The 20,786-nt window shown below is 30.3% G+C and overlaps 1 protein-coding gene and 2 long non-coding RNA genes across 5 annotated transcripts in view; 2 read left to right on the forward strand and 1 right to left on the reverse strand.

The window, feature by feature from the left end:
• Positions 1–2,017: 2,017 nt before the first annotated feature.
• On the reverse strand, positions 2,018–14,236 carry LOC143919171 (uncharacterized). Of its 2 annotated transcripts, XR_013261194.1 has the most exons (5): positions 14,119–14,236; positions 9,708–9,927; positions 8,335–9,164; positions 8,101–8,244; positions 2,020–2,151 (listed from the first exon to the last, which is right to left on the reverse strand). It is a non-coding gene; the product is annotated as an uncharacterized LOC143919171 (long non-coding RNA). The 2 variants fall into 2 exon arrangements; XR_013261195.1 differs by lacking the exons at positions 8,101–8,244; positions 8,335–9,164; positions 9,708–9,927; positions 14,119–14,236 and adding an exon at positions 2,869–3,096 and having other exon boundaries at positions 2,018–2,151.
• A 1,932-nt stretch (positions 14,237–16,168) lies between these two features.
• Positions 16,169–17,335, forward strand: LOC143919172 (uncharacterized). The gene is made up of 2 exons (XR_013261196.1): positions 16,169–16,367; positions 16,440–17,335. It is a non-coding gene; the product is annotated as an uncharacterized LOC143919172 (long non-coding RNA).
• The window catches only part of LOC143919169 (GTP-binding protein Di-Ras2), a 238,437-nt gene continuing 233,868 nt past the window's right edge, over positions 16,218–20,786 (forward strand). For both annotated transcript variants that reach the window (XM_077441367.1, XM_077441369.1), the window contains exon 1: positions 16,218–16,378. The gene's annotated coding sequence lies outside the window, so the exon portion shown is untranslated. The remainder of the gene's footprint in view (positions 16,379–20,786) is intronic.

A 20,786-nucleotide genomic window follows, 5' to 3' on the forward strand; every position in this document is an offset into this window, starting at 1 on the left:
GCATTCGTCTGATTTGGATGAACTCTCATTCATGCTACTATTGTTTCCTCTAGAGGCAATAATAAGTCTCTTAGCATTTAGCGCCATCTATTGAAAAATTAATTAATTTTTCTATTGGTGTTTTATATTGTTTATATGTACATAGGTAGGTAGGAAGTTATTACCATTTTGTTTTCATATAAAACAATTAAATATCCATATTAATTTAAATATATTTAAAAGGCATTTGACAAAAAAATACAACCGCGTGCGGATCGAACACAGGACTGACACATTTTTTTTTTTTTTTAATTAATGGCTTAATGTGCCATAAGTTTTCTATTTAAATATGTATTCATTTGAATTATTGTATTAATAAAAGTAAGTAAAACTACCGAAAAAAAATACATATTCGACTGAGGTTCAGGAACGTATCTCCGTCGTAAGTCGAGGAATACCTGTATTACATACATTTTATATATATATATTTTTATATAAATATTGTCTAAATTTTATAAACAGATGAAGATTGTTTTTATAAAACTTTTTTATACTATTTTTTTTTAAATATCCTGCCCATATATATGTTTAACTTCTTTCTGCAACTTTGCGAATACCGAGTTATGTATTACAAAACATATATAGTTGACTAATGCCTTATCAGCACTATAAACATTTATGTTTTGAATAGAAAAATTATTACCCTCAGTAATATTTTTTATACAATTAAAAATAGTCTGTGAACTTTCATCAGGGTCTTCATAAAAGTCGGATATTTTCCGGCATACTCCATTTTCTGTGTTGAAGTATTGGACTGTGCATGGGAAAGTATTAAAGTTTCTCATATTAGAGGCATCAGAAGAAACTGAAGAATACATTGACTTCTTCAAATCATTTACCACACGTTGATGGCTACAAAATTTGTATGATATAACAACGTTCCGTATTAATTTGATAAATAAAATACAACGATTTTTAATTAGTGGAAAACTACAAACAGATAAATAAGTCATGTTTATCTAAATATGACCCCATATCAGCCATATGTATGGACAGATGTATATTAATTAATAATATACTCACGTATATGTATATGTAAATGTGTTCTATTTTATATATTTATACATGTAATCACTTCTCAATGATAAAACGATTTTTTTATTATTAAATATTAAACGCTGCAATATTAAGACACACAACGAACCGACCGTTAGAGTGGGTCGATACTTTGTCTCGTAAACATGAAGTTTTTCCTGGGTTTTTGGTTTTTGTTCATGACTTTGATGGCGGTCATCACCGCATCTCCCTTTGATTCAGGTATTAAGTTTATACATATTATTTATACAGTCAAATATTGACATAAAAAGCAACAAACATATTATTTAAAATTTATACGCATATTAATTTAAGTATTATATACATAAATAGACTTGGTGTGTTGCAATCATTGGACATCACTTTCAGTCATCTTGCAGAATAAAATATGAATATTTCTCCACGAGATGAAATCAATGTAATATTTCTTTGAACATTTCAGAAAATAACCGCCTTCCAAGGGCCACAAAATGTGATCCTCAAGTTTGTGATGCATTTTGCAAGTCTATGAACAAAGATGCATATGGGACTTGCAGTACTGGAGAATGTGGTTGCGTTTTATAAATATGTAATATTAATATATTAATAGAAATATATTATATTTAATTTAATTGTCTTTTGATAAAATTATTTTAATGAATACATCACTATTTTTTTTCTATGTAATCTTATACGTATGTATGTAGACACTTAAAAAATCAAACTGATAATCAAATATATATATATATATATATATATATATATATATATATATATATATATATATATATATATATATATATATATATATATATATTATATATATATATATATATATATATATATATATATATATATATATATATATATATATATATATATATATATATATATATATATATATATATATATATATATATATATATATGTATATATGTATATTAAAATATTAAAAAATATTTGTTTCAAAAATACTCTCTTTATTTATTTAACATTTAAAACTACAGTGTTGATTTGATATAATATTTCATCCTCCAAGTTGCAATTTCGGAACGACTTTTCCTATTCGTACTTCTGCCAAAACTGTGCCATTTTCATCTAAAAAAATAAATAAAGATAAGTTATTTAGTATAAAATAAAAACAAATACATAAAAATAAAAAAATTATGCAAGAAATTAACATAAAGGCGCAAACACACTGAATCGTACGCTGTACACGCACTCAGCTGGAAAGGACGTTTCTTCAGGTCATTGTTAATTCGTAAATTTCTTCAAAGATGGGAATCAATGTTATCGATCACTGTCAAACTATGTCAATAAAATATCACCAAAAATATTCGTGCAATTTTTGGCCAGGGTGATTTCGCATAGATTAGGCGTCCTAGCGTATATGTTCAAAACTATCTAAAAAAAACCGTGTGTGTCTACGCCTTAATGATGGGATTGTTATTTGAAATCGTACTTTAAAACGAAAAAAGAGCACTGAAATACAATAAATAGTATACTTTCAATTATCCGGGTATGGATTATTCGAATTAAAAATTGATTTTTTAATAATAGTTTTCAGTCGTTTGTATCATAAATATAATAAGGTATTTTTAAACAAAATAAGAAATTTTAAATTGAAATAAGGACTTTTCAATTATTCGTGCCACCCTTCTCCAATATTACCCGGTATAATAAAAAATATCTCTATTGTACGGTTTAATCAACAAACACATAAAATAAGACACAAACAAAATATACATACATATATTGTATAATGTATCAAACATACAAAAGAGTTGTTATCTGATACTACATGTATAAATGTACCTTTTTTCAAAACGTCAACGTTCGTATCCGTATATTCCACAATCTTTTCGCGAACATTGTCTGGAAATGCAGTCGTCAAACCCAAAAACACGAACAGGAAGAAAACCAAAAAACGGAACCACCTCATGCTTATCGATTGGAGACAACTGTAGAAATAATATCAAACCACGCAAGGAGCCAACTTTTATAATGTTTTGTTTATTTATCAATTATATTGAGAGGTCACATCTATTACGCTCATCACGACCTTACCACTGAAATGGTATTCTTAGAAATTCAAGTAATTACAATCGAAGGTCGAATTAAACACGATCTTATTAACCACAAAAAAAAAAAACAATAATTTTCTAATTGAACTAACTATCTGCAGTACATAATATACTCTCAATTGGACAGGGCGTCAAAATAACTAAATGAAACAGATATTAATCACTGGATTTCAAATAAATTGAAGTGGATTTCAAATAAATTGAAGAAATAAAAGAAATTTTAACATTTGGTATCTATTTATTTAATAATAATACAAATCGAAAATGCTCAATTCTTCTTTCTTGCAATGCAAGCCGCATTGCTGTTTCTAAGTTTGCGTTTGTCAGCTGGTTTATCTTACATATAAAACACTTAAGTTTATATGTATGTTTATATATTGTATGTTTATATATTGTATGTTTATATATTATATGTTTATATATTGTACGTTTATATATTGTAGGTTTATATATATATGTATATTGTTCTGACGTCATCAAACAAATAATTCGCTTTTTTCCGATTCAAAGGATTCGAAGTTCCCGGGGGCGTAGGTGCCGAGGGCGAAGCCATAGGGCTTCACCCCCTGGAGGGCACCGAGGGCGGAGCCCTAGGGCTTCGCCCCTTAGAAGGCACAGACGCCGAGGGCGTAGCCCTAGGGGGCGCAGACCCCGGGGGTGTACATATAATTTTTTATAAGAGACTTATATACTATATATATTTGTTTGTTCGTGACAGTCAATTTAATAAATTAAAAAAAGAGTATTCAAATAAATTTATATAAAATAAACTATTCGAATAAATTTAATAAAATGTTTACTTTTAGATTATTCATATTTATGCGGTTTATATTACAAATACCGAGCGAAGACGGGTAATAAAGCTAGTATATGTATATATGTACATGTATATTTTTTTTATGCCAAGAAGGCCTTTACGGGTAAACCTCAATGTGCCTTCCTGGCCAATTACAAACAATGCAGCATTTTCATTACACAAGTCGCTAAAATACGAGACACTGAAAAACTCGCAAACTAACGAGACATCTATGTATGAATTTTACAATTTTTTTTTTAAAAAAACAGTGGTGACATAGTAGGTATGAAGGTTTATTGCCAATTTTAATCGGGAACCGTTTTAACAATGAAATTAGAAGAATTGGCAAACTCTAATAGGAAATGATCGACCTGGAGTCACAAATATCTAGGTCTGACAAGCAGAACTACAGATACACTCAGAAAAGCTCATTTCGATCGATGTCAGGTCATGGGATCGAACCCGGCGCCTCTCGGTGTTAGGCAGAAGCTTAACGTTAATTATCCTCTTTCTCTGTTAATTGTTTCTTTCTGTCAATTGGTTTTTTCACTGTCAACCCTAAGAAAAACTTTGGTTAGATTTGAGGTTATGTAATAACCTCAAATAACAGATATAAACGTCATTCGACTTTTGGCCAAAACACCACGCTATTCGACTCAACAACACGCTATTCAACATTAATGTTAATAATCATTATATAACCTACGAGTGAAGTAAGAGATATAAAGAGAAGCTATAATGCAAATTAGTATAAAATTTAGAGTGAAAAAATAAGTTATTGGTATTTAAACAATTAAAATCTGAAATAGCGTGAGGGTGGCGAAAAGGGAAAAAACGATCGAAAGAGTGTGGAGAACGATAATGGAGTATTTTCAAACGTGTCTTTTACGAATTTTTTTCACCATCGTAATGGCGGATTTGATTTCCACATATATTGATGTCCAAACCGAGCAAAATGGCAAAGTTTGAAAACGATCGGAAACGAACCCAAATTTCGTCGGACGAAAAAATCGAAAACGATCTAAGAAAAGGCTAGTAAATAAAAATAGACAATATTAACAAAGCAATGTTTGTTTCATTGTCAACGTACATACAAATATTTCCGACCAATATTTTTAAGCGTAATATTATTAAAATGGTTATTAAGTTATTATTCTAATAAAGCATATTTTACGTTAGCCCTGTTAATTAGACTTAATATTGAAAATGATTTTAATCTATTTTGTAGTACTATGAAATTTTCTTTTGTCATCATAATAATAAAAGGGGAAGATACAAAAGAAACAGTTTTAAAAAAATTCAATTCTTCGAACCTTTTATGAAGTTCCAGATTCCGATACTTAAGACACTCTATTATTTTAAGTTTAAATTTTAATTTTGAAGTTGTGTCTGTCATCTTTCTATGAAATCTAAAAAATCCTTTAGGAATAAAATCAACCCTCTTATATATACATAATTACTTTGAAGCTTTTCACTCAAATCTTTTTGATTTGCGGCCAAAGCATTTATAACATAAAGACATTGAACACTTTTATCAAAACTTAGCCATCTAATTTGATTGTAACTAAGCAATATATTGTGTTTTTCACCGTTGATTTCACATTGTATTGTAGAATGAAACATGTTCGAGAATTTGCAGGTATTAATTGCATTTAATACTTTTCTCACAGTTAACTCCACATCTTCCATGCATTTAATTTTAGAGATTTACTAACTAGCACTGTTTGATGCACAATGCAATGTATACGAAATGATTCGTTTTCATAGGTAAGCAAAAGTCTGAAACGAAGTAGATGTGTAAATCCCAATAATTGTTATATTTCTCAGTATAGAATAAGCAAGTGGTTCCTGAGAAAGCATAATTTTTATGTCTGCTCAATAACTAAAATACATATCGCTCTCAAAAAACAGTTTTTGTGACGGCAATATTTGTCACCTGAATTAGTCTCGTTTTAAACGTTAAAGTGAACGCACTGCTTCCAAAGTTCTTAAGTGTAATTTTTGTTTTAAACTATGAAGTTTTCATCTACAAATATGTACTATTTTTTTGCATAACTTCAGTTTAATATTTATAACTATTTAGTAGTAGTATTTTTAATACAAAGTTGGAGAGTCATTTTTATCAATAATTTTAGATATTTTGTATTGTATTGGGCCAAAACTTTTTATATTTGCATATATTTGGGCTGGCATATTTTTTTCATATAATAATTATACAATAAAGTATACAACCCATATACAATTATTTTTAAAAAATCGCAAATTTGTAAATTATTCAATTTACTAAGCTGCTTTATCTCGGAATGAGCTGTTTAATGTTCGGCGTGAAGAAAAGACAACAAGTGCAAAATATTCAGCCGTGTTTGTGATAGATTGGGACTTTATAGGAAAATTGAGGTAAGGGCATTTATATTGAGCGGCAAATTAATAGTTTTATTAGCAAAGTTGCCCAAAGATGGACAAAGTCTCATAGCTTAACTTGTACAAGACACAGCACCTGAAATAATTCAATATTTTACAAATTTGCAATTATTTTTAAATAACACTGAGCAACAAAAAATCACGTTTTTGAGTTACCAGAGCGGAGACTAGCCAATCTTTACTAAGTTTGACCCATTGAATTCGAATATGATATTGGTTTTTGTTGGTGGGCGATCGCTTACGAGATATGAGCGTTTAAAATAACCCGTGATTTTTACAGTTTTTTGGCTTTTGCGGTCTTTAACTCAAAATTTAGGATTGTTACGCTCAAACTGAGTATTGTAATCAATAGTCAGATATTTTTTCTATTAATTGTTATATTTCATTGCTTTAAAATACTTCTAATTAATTGTCTAGCGAATTTTAAAAGTCAAAAATATATATTTTTTGACGGATTTTTATATAAAAATCAATATCATATTCGAATTCAGTGGGTCAAACTTAGTAAAGATTGGCTAGTCTCCGCTCTGGTATTTTTTTTTTGTTGCTCAGTGTAATTTTATATGGGTTGTATACTATAATGCTAATAAAGTATAAAAAATATGCTAGCCCAAACATATGCGTATATAAAAAGTTTTAGTTCAATACAATACAAAATATCTAAAATTATCGATAAAAATGATTCTCTAACTTTTTATTAAAAATACTACTACAAATAGTTATTAATATTAAACTAAAGTTATGCAAAAAAATAGTACATACCTGTAGATGAAAACTTCATAGTTTTAAAACAAAAAATAAACTTAAGAACTTTGAAAGCAGTGCGATCACTTTAACGTTTAAAACGAGACTAAATCAAGTGACAAATATTGCCGTCACAAACCTTTTTTTGTGAGCGATATGTATTTTATTTATTGAGCAGACATAAAAATTATGCTTTCTCAAGAACCACTCGTTTATTTTATACTGAGAAATGGAACAATTATTGGGATTTACACATCTACTTCGTTTTAGACTTTTGCACACATACATTATCAATTTCAACCAGTGAGCATTGCCGCAAACGACTTGACTTACCTCACTCTCATGTGAGCAAGTCAATTTATTATTTTTCTGCATACTATCGAGCACCTTTCAGTATATTGAACTGAGATTTTATATCTAAAAGTTTAAGCTTAATATTAAGTTATGCATAAAATTTTGTGAAGACCTGTCAACCGGAAGTGGCAGTTTCTTGTTTGATTTTTCTCCCACAATTTTTTTCGACCCTTTAAATATGTGTGCTCTTTACGAAAAAATTCAAGTATAATTCTTGAATCCATGTGATGAAAATAATAAAAAAAATCATTAAATATAATAAACCGGAAGTGTGATTTTTCCTTCTTAGAAAAGTCAAAGATATTGTGACTACACCACTTAAATAGATAAAATGCTTAAAGCAGAATGCAAGTCATGCCATCAAATTCTAACAAATATAGTTGACAATTTTCAATTGAATATTGAATGCGCATTTAAATAAACGTCAGTTGGAAGTTTTCAAACTTTCCAAAACAACCGATAGATGGCGCCACTCCAACTTACTGCAGACTAAAGCGTTTCGTTTCACACAATTCGAATTATCCGTGCTCTATCATCACCCCGGATAATCGGGACGTACTTTGATTACGAATAGAAACCATCACTAGTCGAACAGATTGTTTACATCAAATGTTTGTTTTTTTTTCATCCTCAATCGTTCGAACTTACTGGTTCAGAAATTGCAATTGCATCCGTCCTTGTCGCATTTTCCAATTCCATTTTTGTGCTTCTTTTTGCAGAGTGCATCGCAAAATGCATTGTTGCAATGCGGACGACGCTCTTCCACAGTACGATATCGTCGAATCAAATTATCTGTAAAGTCATATACAATTGAATCACTCCTACGACATTTCAATGATAAATATAACTACATACGTACATATCTATATATTTCACACTTACTAGACTGTTGTTGGTCTTCTGTCAGACCGTGTGCGAAGCTGCAAATCAACACTAATATCAAGATAATGTGCAAAGGAACGAGTTTCATGTTGAAATCGTGTATAAAATGTGAGATGAGAGATGTGCACGTATCGTTTGAACGATTGAAGTGTTAAATTCAATAGTAATATGTATAATATACACAAGGTTATCGTATTGTTGACCCTATGAGTGTTTTTTTATTATTATTTAAAATAAACAAATTAATCCAACTTTCCATGTAGGTCATCATTTATAATAGTTGTTCTTATAATTTAGATTGATTTGAAGATAAGTGTAGTAATCTGTATTTATTTGTTATTTTAATAATATACTTTGAATTATGGTACCCCGACTTAAGCGCGACAGACAAAAGCACCTCGACATTACTGCGGTGACAAAACCGCGAGTGATAAAACTCACATAATTTTAAAACAATCAATAATTTGAAATAATTTTGGTCTGTTATTATTATAATAAACGACCAGTAAATAAACTAGGCACGGTCAGTTCATTCAGATCAACAGATAAACGGCCAATAATTTTAATCTAATATATGATTTTGATTTTTAAATGCTTTTTATTATTACGAAATTATGTTCACAATACATCTTATATCTATTTTAATAGCTACTGTTCTACTGATCAATTTCTATTTTAAAATTTAATTTAATTTGGTTATTAATCATAGTATTATATTATTCTAATGTTAATCTACAGCATAATAGGAAAAATACCTCAATAACTTATGTATTAACAATCCTCATAAATGTTCATAATACATCTAATACATAATATTAATTAAAGACTCTCTAAAGTCGATGACCCAAAGCAGATTGTGTTTAGGTAATCTGTGTTTATACCTGAAGGGTATAGACATTTTGTTGTAATCACCGAGACTCTTCACAAGTGTGTTAGTTTAGCGATTAAATATTGGATATATTGAGGATATACCCCGCATCGCCTTGCATTTCGCTGCCTCAATGTGAGGTGCCCATCTCATTATTTTATCGAACGTTACTCCTAAATATTTTATTACTGACTGCCATTTCAGACTTTCTCCAGAGGGGATTTTCAGATCTGAACTTGGCTTATGCTTTCTAACACTAAAGAATATGGCGTCTGTTTTGGTTTGATGAATTTGAATTTTCTACTTAGTGAAGTGTTCAGTCATTGTTTTAATTGCAAATTCAAGATTTTAAAGAATAGTGTCTGGTTTTTTGCTACTTGTGAAGCAAGCGGTATCATCTGCATATAGGGCTAATCTAATATATAATTTCGAAAGAGACTTTGTATATATGTATGTATGTATGCATATATGCATATATGTAACCTTGGTTGGTTGGTTCGTAAACAACACATTACATTTATTATTTTTTTCGATTCATAGGCGCCGATTCGATTTTTTTTCGATTCAAAGGATTTGAAGGCCCTGGGGGTGAAATCTCAGTAGGCGAAGACCCAGGGGGCGAAGGCCCCGGGAGCGAAGTCCCCGGAGGCGAAGTCCCCGGAGGCGAAGTCCCAAGCGGTGCCGGGGGCGAAGGTCTTGGAGGGTGCTGGGGGGGCCACCGCATTCTGGTATACATATAATTTCGAAAGAGACTTAGTATATATGTTTGTTTGTTGGTGACAGTCAATTTAATAAAAAAACAAATGAATATTCAAATAAATTTAATAAAATGTTTACTATTAGATTAATCATGTTTAAGCGGTTAATATTACAAATACCGAGCGAAGCCGGGTAAAACCACTAGTTTATTATATATATATATATATATATATATATATATATATATATATATATATATATATATATATATATATATATATATATATATATATATATATATATATATATATATATATATATATATATATATATATATATATGTATGTATGTATGTACTATGCCTATACATATATCGATTGGATAGTACTTCGTTTAATTGGTCAGAATATTTTAGTAGTAGGTTTATATTTGACATGGAAAGTTATATTGAAATGATTTTTTGAAGCCCGAAACAAAAGTGGTTTTCTAATTTTCTCAATTTATAATTTTATATTTATTTATTTATTAATTCAACGCGACGAGTGTGCTATACGGATTAAGAATTATTTATTATTTATTCAAACAGGCATAAACCCATTTATTAAACACGACATCTATGGTCAAACGATTAATAGCCACAGGGACATCTATGGACACATTTTTGCAGCATTTTTTAATAAGAAAAAATCACGATGCTGAATTACTCGAGTTTTTACGAAAGAGATGTGACAGAATTTGTTGGAACTGTTTCAATAAAATCAGATAAATCGGCAAACTCTGATAGAAAATGATCGACCTTGGAGTCATATATCCGAGGTCTGGCCAGCAGCATATCGGATAGAACCCATGACTACACAATTGAAAGCTGCTGGTATCAAATTGCCCAAATGATTACTGAAGAAATCGTAAGTTACTGACTATTAAATTTAAAATTCGCCAAGCAACTTTAATTGAAAACTGATTTAGCTATCTTCGTTAGGTTATGTTTGGGTCCGTCCGAAGGACCTTGTTCAGGCTTGTATGAGGATTGTGTTCTGGATCCAGAATGATGAAATAAAATGCGTCCTTCTTTCTTTGTCTTACATTTATTTATAATTTAAAGGTACACTTTCCTTTGTTGCTCCATAAGAAGCGTACCGACGACTGCTGTGTGTATGAATGGGTCTCGAGTGACTGATTTCACGTGTCTATGCTTCCGAACTGCTCAGTGTTCTGAGTAGTTCGTCTGAGTGGAGTGTATCGGTTAACAACTTCCACGTGTCTCCCTAACCGTGCGTGAGCATTGCACCTTAAAGAGCATTACACAGAATGGAGGGGGAAATGGGTCGTAACAGCCATGAATGCGTCTGTCCAGGTTAAGTTATCAATTCATTCAGAAATATGGGCAATGAGATGAAGAGTTGAACGGAATTGAAATGGATTACATCTGAATACTATTTTAAGTAAAAAAATTACAATTTTCCTGAAAAATATTGCATTTTACAACTTAGATGTGTAATATAAAACAAAATCAAAAAATAGTGTGGCCAGAACGCTATCTTAATAAACATGTTTCAATAGAAAATACTCAATATAATATAGTATTAACAGTGGGAAAAAATCCCAAGTGAAAATACGTAATTTTGACTTTTGATTTGAACTGGACGACTACTTAGAGAGATTTGAAAGCTAAAAAGTACTACAAATGAAAGATAAAATACCCGACTGTAGATTCCAATATTTATTTTGAACAGAAAATTAACAGATTTTGAGAAATCGACCGAACAACACCAAGATATAGAAAAATCACGCGATTTAAAAAACACATATCTCCGAATCTCGAGCCAACCAACACTTTTTATTACCAGATTCGTGTTCACTGGGCATAGATCTATAAGAAAAGTTATATCCCGTCTCTGAAACATTTTAAAAGTCGTCATTTGTCGAACAGTGTAATTTATTGGAATAAAAAGTGAGTTTAATGTGTGATAGGAATTGGAGTAGGGTTAAATCTTGGAAAAGGCATGAATTATAAAAAAAATTATATACCAAAGAAACCACTTAAATGTCTCCAATATTTTCTGCAGCAGTTCCAGATTATGAATTGTCAACTAATGAGAAAAGATGGTGAAGCAAATATAAGAATAAGCAAATATAAGCAAATATAATATAAAAAATGGAAAAATGCTCGAGGAAAAAGGCTTATGCAGTTTTTTACTTAAAGCAAATGACTTCTGGGACGACCCAGGTGATGTTCAAAAGACTTGAGCATGATGTACTATCAAATAGTGAATCTCCAGTGTGCCAGAATCTCGGAAGTGACCTACATAATATAGACTTCAGAAGCTTGCTCAGAGGTTTACACCTAACATACATATGTATAATGTTTTAATTTCAGAAAATAGTGTACGCAAGTATTAGTGTTCGTATGTTTTTGCCGTTTTTCATTTAAGCATTGTGTGAGAAACGCTTTCTCGTGAAAGGCTTTCATTTGCAATAAAAGCGATGAAAGCTCGTTACGTCGAACGGCAAAAATCTTTTACAGTGCACTCGGATATATGACTAGCATTGCATACAAATGCATTCTAGACTGCGCCAACTGATATATGTATGTATGTATGTATGAATGCACTTGACGATACGTCTTGCAAGACTTGCTCCTTAGACGAAATCTTTCAACTTATTGTTTTATATAATATTTATATATGCATGTGTGTGTGCAAATGTAAAGCATATTTTATGTAAGGTTTTTATATATGTATCCTATCATATCCCATTTTATCAATCATTTATTATATATGTATTATATTCCACGGGTAAGCGGGGAAATGGGGACCTGGTCTGATATGTGCTCTTGATATTGAGCGCCTGAGTTGGAACGGAAGACGTCAGCGTCAGATGCGCCAACACATACGCGGAAGCATACACATACATGTACCCACTAAATAAAACAAATTTTATAAAATATAGAGGAAGAAAGAAAAAGTTATATGCATTTAAACAATTAAAATCTGACATAGCGAGAGAGTGGCAAAAAGGAAAAAAAACGATCGGTAGAGTGTGGATAAATACGGCAATGTGGATAAAGACGTCACCGAGAATGATAATCGAGTATTTTTAAACGTGTCTATTATGATTATTTTTCACCATCGTAATGGCGGATTTGATTTCCTCATAATGACCAAACCGAGCAAAATGGCAAAGTTTGAAAACGATTGGATGAGAACCCAAATTTCGTCAGACGAAAAAATCAAAAGCGAGCTAAGAAGAGGCTAGTAAAAATACACACACATTTATTCATCATTTGAACGTTGGGTTCTATTCCTACTGTGTGCTGCTTGCCAAACTTTGATTCGATCGTTTCCTATCAAGTTTGCCAATTTATCTGATTTTATTGAAACGGTGAAAGCAAATTGGAATCCCTGTCCTATGTCTCTTTCAAAAATGCGAGTTATTCGGCATCTTGATTTTCACCGACTTCTAAAAATGATGCAAATTTTGTGCAAATTTCTCTTTTGTTTGTTATTTTAGCATCAATTCGCATATTTTACGAATTTAGTATCTATTAGCATCTATGTATTCCGAATTTTAGCATCTATGTATTCCGAATTTTAGCATCAATTAAGCATTAATAGCAAAATGCCCAAAACACGTGTCTCTAACAATTACCTATTTTAGAGTTTTACAATTACCAATTAGTTACAGATTAATTACAATTACCAATTAGTTTGCAGATTTATCTGCAGTCTGCAGATAAATCATAGCAACGATAGAAATACAAGCCAAAATTATTGATCATTTCACAACTTATATGAATATAATATAATTTATATGTTATATAAATATAATTTTTAGCATGAAATAATATTATATAATACACATTTTCTTTGCGTTGTGAATTCAAGGTCAAGTGGAATAAAACGACATATGGAAATTTCGACAATAATATTATCAAAAAGATAAGATAGATCATTTATATTAAGTCATAGTAAAATATTATTCTTTATATATGTAAATTCTTAGAAAAATAAATAGAATTCAATGTACACACATGAACTATAATAATCCTTTAATTTCGTTGAAGCAAGCATATATGTAACATAGGGTGATGTTTTACTATTTTATTTTTAACACAAAGTATATCTTCAATGGTTTCCAGTTGCTTGGAAAATAAATTGATGAATATTTAATAGGAAAAATTATTTAATATATGTATATAATAAAAAATTTAAGTACACCTTTTAAGCCATTAAGTTCTCTGCTCGGACTGATCTGTCTTTGTATTGAACGATTTAGATTGTCTGTCTTGATTATGGACTGAGAGCATCTATTCGGAACTGAAATATTTTACAAACTTTTTATCACACTAGGTTTTATCAGTCATTTAAAGGTCATCCCGTTGCGTTTGTTTCATTCCACATGTCGATGATTAGAACTGACAAAAATTCGTTGTTGTAATACTCGGCTAAATACTACTTTAAAAGTGGGTTCCACACAAATTCTGTAATAAAACTTGCGAGGTATGTACAAAAAAATGCTATCCAAACCAGGCCCAGATATAAATTTTAGTATTGTGTCATCGATTTAATTTGACAGTCATCCGTGAATACATAGCCAGAAGCATAGCTCGGTCGTTAAGCTTCTGCTTAGCGTCGAGAGGCGCCGGGTTCGATCCCAGGGCCGGGCCTCGAGTGAAAATGATTTTTTCAGACCTGGATTTGTGACTTCAGGTTGATTGTTTCCTATCAGAGTTTGCCAATTTTCTCTGATTTCATTGTTGAAACGGTTCCCGGAAAAAATTGGCTAAAATCCTTCCTATGCAAAATGTCACATATAATTTGTGTGATTGATTAATGTGCAATAAATAAGTTTGTGTACAATTTGATAGATGTCTCATTGATTTGCGAGTTTTTCAGTGTCTCGTAATTCAGTGACTTATATAAAAAATGCTGCATTGTAATTGTAATTTGTAAACCCCAATTGGCCAGGAAGGCACATTGGGGTTTACATGTAAGGCCTTCCTGGTATATATGTAAAAAATAATTAAATATGTACGTACATACATTACCTCAAATCTGTTTATATTACAGTATCTGATTGCTTTGCATAGTTTTTCTAAATATATTTCAGTTTTTTTATTTTTGAAGTATAAAAATAAATCATTTTTCAAATTTACGTATGTATGTATAATTGTAATTAAACGTATGTAAATTTGATTTAATTATATTAGATAAATAATTTCAACTTCGGGGGATGTTTTCCGTTCTTAATTTTTTAATTGTAACATATAAAATAAGGCAAAAATTTGATTCAGACATACTTATACAACTGTTTTTTACTGGTCAAGTAAGACCCCAGTATTTTTAAATCAAAATACAGCTTTTCTCAATACAAATGGGTTCAATATTTATTTATTTATTCTAAACAGACCATTGTGGCATAACAGGAATTCCTAAAGCGCCACAATGGTCAAAAAATATAACACAAAAAAAAACAAAATAACAATTAAACATAAATTAATACATAACGAAAATAATATACTCATCAATTATACATAAAAAAATACATTTGAACATAAACATAAATACATCCATACATAAACATAAAAAATATATATCTTATTAATCATTTTATACATCAACATAAAAAGGTTTTAGTCCTATAATATGATTTTGACTATTTTTGTATTAAAAAATAGCGACAAGCATCAACACGCAAACGCACATAAGTAAGGCTAACAGGCGACTGCACGACTCAAAAGCCTCGCGCCAAAAGCTTACGAAAATATAGCTGTCTCTTTCTCTCACATTGATTCACCTTATGTCATGGAATCATCAAAAACATGACATCGCTATCGCCTTTAAATCATACTTTGGAACTTACAAATGTATAAATGTATTTTTGTACGATTTACCCCTTTTCTAAATCATACAAATCTATTAAAATAAATTTCTTTTGTAGGAATACAAGAAATACATATAGAGTGTATAGCTTTGAAAACCACATAGTTATTACGAAAAACGTAAAGATTGGGGCACTTCGGTGAAGGAGGGTTATATTGCTTGTGGTGTACCGCGATTGCGAAAAGGTTACGGAGCACTGATATAAAAACAATAGCTACTACATAGTTAGTTTCGAAATTTATAGTGCAATTTTTACTCACACTGTATACTTATGTATATAGATTGTACGTATGTACGTGATCTTTATGTACCGTTTCGTATCATATCTCTAAAATAAACATTACGAATTAATATCATTTATCTTAAAAAACACGCTCGTATGTATGCACTTGAACGAAATCGTATATATAATGGAGATAACAATTAATTTATTCACATCGCAAAATTTAACTATTCGGAAAGGTGAAGTTTATTATACGAAAGTTTCAAGATGAAGTTTCTGCTCTATTTGACGATGTTGACTTTGGTTTTGGTTGCGGTTTATGCAGCTGATGCAAATCCGGAAGGCCCCGATGGCCCTGAAGGTATTTATATCGTTATTAATTTATTATTATGTATTTTTATCACGTTTTAAAATGCTTTTTTAATATTTTAAGGCTTTGCACCGAGGTTTTTCTTTTGCCCAAACCTACCCAGATGGTGCAGAATTACTTGTATCTTGAGGGGATACGCAGATGGAACTTGCAAAGCGACCGTTTGTGATTGCACTTAAATGCATTTAATATTTAAAAAGTCAAAAGCTTGTGAAAAATCAAAACCATATACAAAAACTACGAACTGTAAACTTCCACGTCAAAACAGCTGACGTCTTTCAATTATTACATTGCAATTTCATAACATTATATCAAAAATTTATTTCCAATACACAAATTTAGATATTTTATGTCGTTACAATGTTAATAATAATAATTAAAAAAATACATTTTATTCATGAATCTATCATTTAAAACCATCAAATAAATATACATAACTACATACACTGAAATATAAATCGTTTTTATTTTAAATGAATATTTTTACTTTATCTACGTACGTAGTAACAATATGTAGATGAAGTTTCGTGATCATGCGAAAATTCAAACTCGAGATTTTAACAGATTCGAACTCAGAATCGATCATTGATCACGTTTTCATGATCTAGAAGAAATGTTTGTGTGTGTTTGTTTGTTAGTATGTGTGTGTCTGTGTATTTTGGGGATTTTTTCAACACCGATAATCCTATCAAACTGAAACTTTGTATCCATTACTGAAAAGCCTATCGATACGACGTTAATTTTTTCCAAATTTTTGAGTTGACCGGAAATAGTACTTTAATGTGACGGTGTCCTCTTTTTACAAAGTTTTTTATTTTTAAGTTTTTCGATTTAACTATCTCCTAAACTGGTCAACGAACCAGACTGAATTATACATAATTCTTAATTCTTAATCAAATGTAGGCCATTGTAGCGCATTAGGTTCTTCCTGTAAAGCCACAATGGTCCAAAACTACTATAAATAAATAAATAAATAAATAAATAAATAAATAAATAAATAAATAAATAAATAAATAAATAAATAAATAAATAAATAAATAAATAAATAAATAAATAAATAAATAAATAAATAAATAAATAAATAAATAAATAAATAAATAAATAAATAAATAAATAAATAAATAAATAAATAAATAAATAAATAAATAAATAAATAAATAAATAAATAAATAAATAAATAAATAAATAAATAAATAAATAAATAAATAAATAAATAAATAAATAAATAAATAAATAAATAAATAAATAAATAAATAAATAAATAAATAAATAAATAAATACATACATAAATAAATACATAAATAAATAAATAAATAAATACATAAACAAATAAATAAATACATAAATAAATAATTATACACAAATATTTTTTGAATATTTTTAACTCAACCGGAAGAAATACTTTTCCTCTTGCGAATTGAGGTTTTTTGTGTTTTTCTCAGAAAGTCTTCAGTGTTAACGCCTTCATTAACTAACGTTTTAACGCAAATTATTATTATAATTCGTTACTCAATGCATATAACTCGTAATAAATCTAATATATAATTTCGAAAGAGACTTTGCATATATGCAACATTGTTTGGTTGGTTGGTTGGTTGGTTGTTGGTTGGTTGGGAACAACACATTCGATTTTTTTTTTCGATTCAAAGTATTCGAAGTCCCTGGGGGCGCAGCCTTCGGGGGCAAAGCCTCCTAGGGGCGAAACCTTAGAGAGCGAAGCCTCCGGGAGCGAAGCCCTAGGGAACAAAGCATCCTATGGGGCGAAGCCCTACCCGATTTCTGTTCGGATTCTGGTATACATATAATTTAAAATGTCAAATCTTTCCATGTCAAATATGAACCTACTACTAAAATATCCTGACCAATTAAACGAAGTACTATCCAATCGATTTACATATGTATAGGCATAGTACGTACATACATATATATAATAAACTAGTGGTTTTACCCGGCTTCGCTCGGTATTTGTAATATAAACCGCTTAAACATGGCTCATCTTATAGTAAAATTTTTTTATTAAATTTATTTGAATACTTTTATTTTATCCAAATTTATTTGGATATTCATTTTTCACTTTATCTATGTACGTAGTAACAATAGATGAAGTTTTGTGATCATGCGAAAATTCGAACTCGAGATTTTGACTGATTCGAACTCAGAATCGATTACTGATCATGTTTTCATGATCTAGAAAAAAATTTTGTGTGTGCCTGTTTGTGTGTGTGTGTGTGTGTGTGTGTCTGTGTCTGTGTATTTTGGGGATTTTTTGAACACCGTTAGTCCTATCGAACTGAAACTTAGTATCGGTTACTGAAATTTTTATCAAAATGACGTAAATTTTTTTCAAATTTTTAAATTGACTAGAAATGGTACCTCCCTTTATATGTGTCCTCTTTTTTTTAAGTTTTGAATTCAATTACCTCCCAAACTGTTAACTGAATCGGACTGAAATTTTTTTACATGCACTAGAAATAATAATTTTTTATTTTTTTATTAAATTTAACGTCACGGATTTTAAGAATCAAAACATAATCCATACAAAGTCTCTTTCGAAATTATTTATTAGATATTGTAGTATTTACAATATAATAACATCATAAAATCAGTCTTGTCACAACAAAATATTTCACTTCAGTAATATATTTTTTTTAATATAGAAATATCATAAAATTTTATATTTTACAAACGCGCCTTGTCTCGTGCGTTTGCGAAAAATTTATATGAGATTTTTCCGTGTCTGAAAGTCACTCATATTGCCACCATAAAACCTCCGCCATAACCATCAACCACTTTTAAACCGAGACTGTTTTATGAAGGCCAAAGATCTCGCATCCATCAAAGATCTCGTATGTTGTAAATACGTACATATGTACATAACATATGTACATAAACCTAACAATTAATAAACTAAACATCCTTTTTTACGCACACAAACATCGTTACAACAGCTCACTCTTTCAGGTTTCCATATTTAACGAAGGCAAAGCTTTTAAGTCCAATCTATTATGTAAAAACCGAATCGGGATTTTTCCTTTCGGATGGAGGGACGCTACACGCTTTTTTCAGTGAAGCCTGTTTACATGATGTAATGTGAAATTAATATATACATAAATATACGATTTGATTTATCTAAATATGTTAATTTGGTTTTTGCGCACCCGTGTAGAAAATAAGTCTCCACGTTTTATTAAAAATGAAACTTGAAAGGAAAATTTCGTTTAATACACACACGCTTAAAGTACATGACAGGTTGAAAAGATTAAGATTTTCAGCGAAGACTTCATCTGAAAAGCTGACACTTTGTATATCATCTTGACTGATAATGTCAAAATAAACGCCTTCAGTACTTTCAAAATTCATATTTGCAGTCTATTTTTTTATTTTGATGTGCAGATGTTGTATTAAATTTATTAACATCTAACTACGTTATTAGTGATGTTGTGAATAGATCAACAGATAAGTCACTACGAATTTGTCTGTTGTAGTAACAACTCACATTTCTAGGTTTTTATTCGAATCAGACAAAACATAATTTAATGGCAAATAACAAAAGCAAAAAAAATGTTTTCCTTTGAAGTCTGCATTAGCAAAACTTTATTGTCCTTTTAAGGTTCCTTCATTAAGTTATAATGGTTATATCGTTATTTGTAATGGTGGGTAATCGAATTGAGACTTGTTTGCAGAGAAGTTTTTGGTAATGTATCTGTCGTAGCGACTTCTCAATGATAAGCAACTCATCTGTGAACAGATATGGTTTTTGCTAACAAAAAAATAATAGGTCAAGTGATCGTAGTTGTAGTCGTAGTAGTGTTCATAGTTGAAAAATGGACCGAAAACTACATTATCTAATATATAATTTCAAAAGAGACTTTGTATGTACCTATCTTTGTTTGGGTCGTAGATTCTGTGACGTTCAATTTAATAAAATTTTATATTTTTCAGACGATAAAAGCAATTGTCAAACGTCATGTTATGGACAGTAAGAGTTACAGTAATATTATTAAAGAACTTACATTGAATTATATTGTAAATATATATATATATATATATATATATATATATATATATATATATATATATATATATATATATATATATATATATATATATATCTAATCTATAATTTGGAAAGAGACTTTGTATGTATCCTTGGTCGTCGTCTTCTTCGTCGTCTTCTTCGTCGTCCGTAGATCGGTGACGTCATCGAACACGTGATTCGTTTTTTTTTTTTTCGATCCATGGGCGCCGATTTGTTTTTTTCGATTCAATGGATTCACCCCCGCGGGGGCGCAAGGCGAGTAGTTTCATGGGGCCCCGCCAGGGGCGCCACAAGGGGCGCAGCCCCGTGGGGCCCCGAAGGGGGCCCGGGGGGCCCAGCCTCATGGGGCGCAGCCCCATGGGGCTCAAAAG

The sequence above is a fragment of the Arctopsyche grandis genome, chromosome 11, assembly GCF_051622035.1.
Source record: "Arctopsyche grandis isolate Sample6627 chromosome 11, ASM5162203v2, whole genome shotgun sequence".
NCBI classification, from domain to species: Eukaryota; Metazoa; Arthropoda; class Insecta; order Trichoptera; family Hydropsychidae; genus Arctopsyche; species Arctopsyche grandis.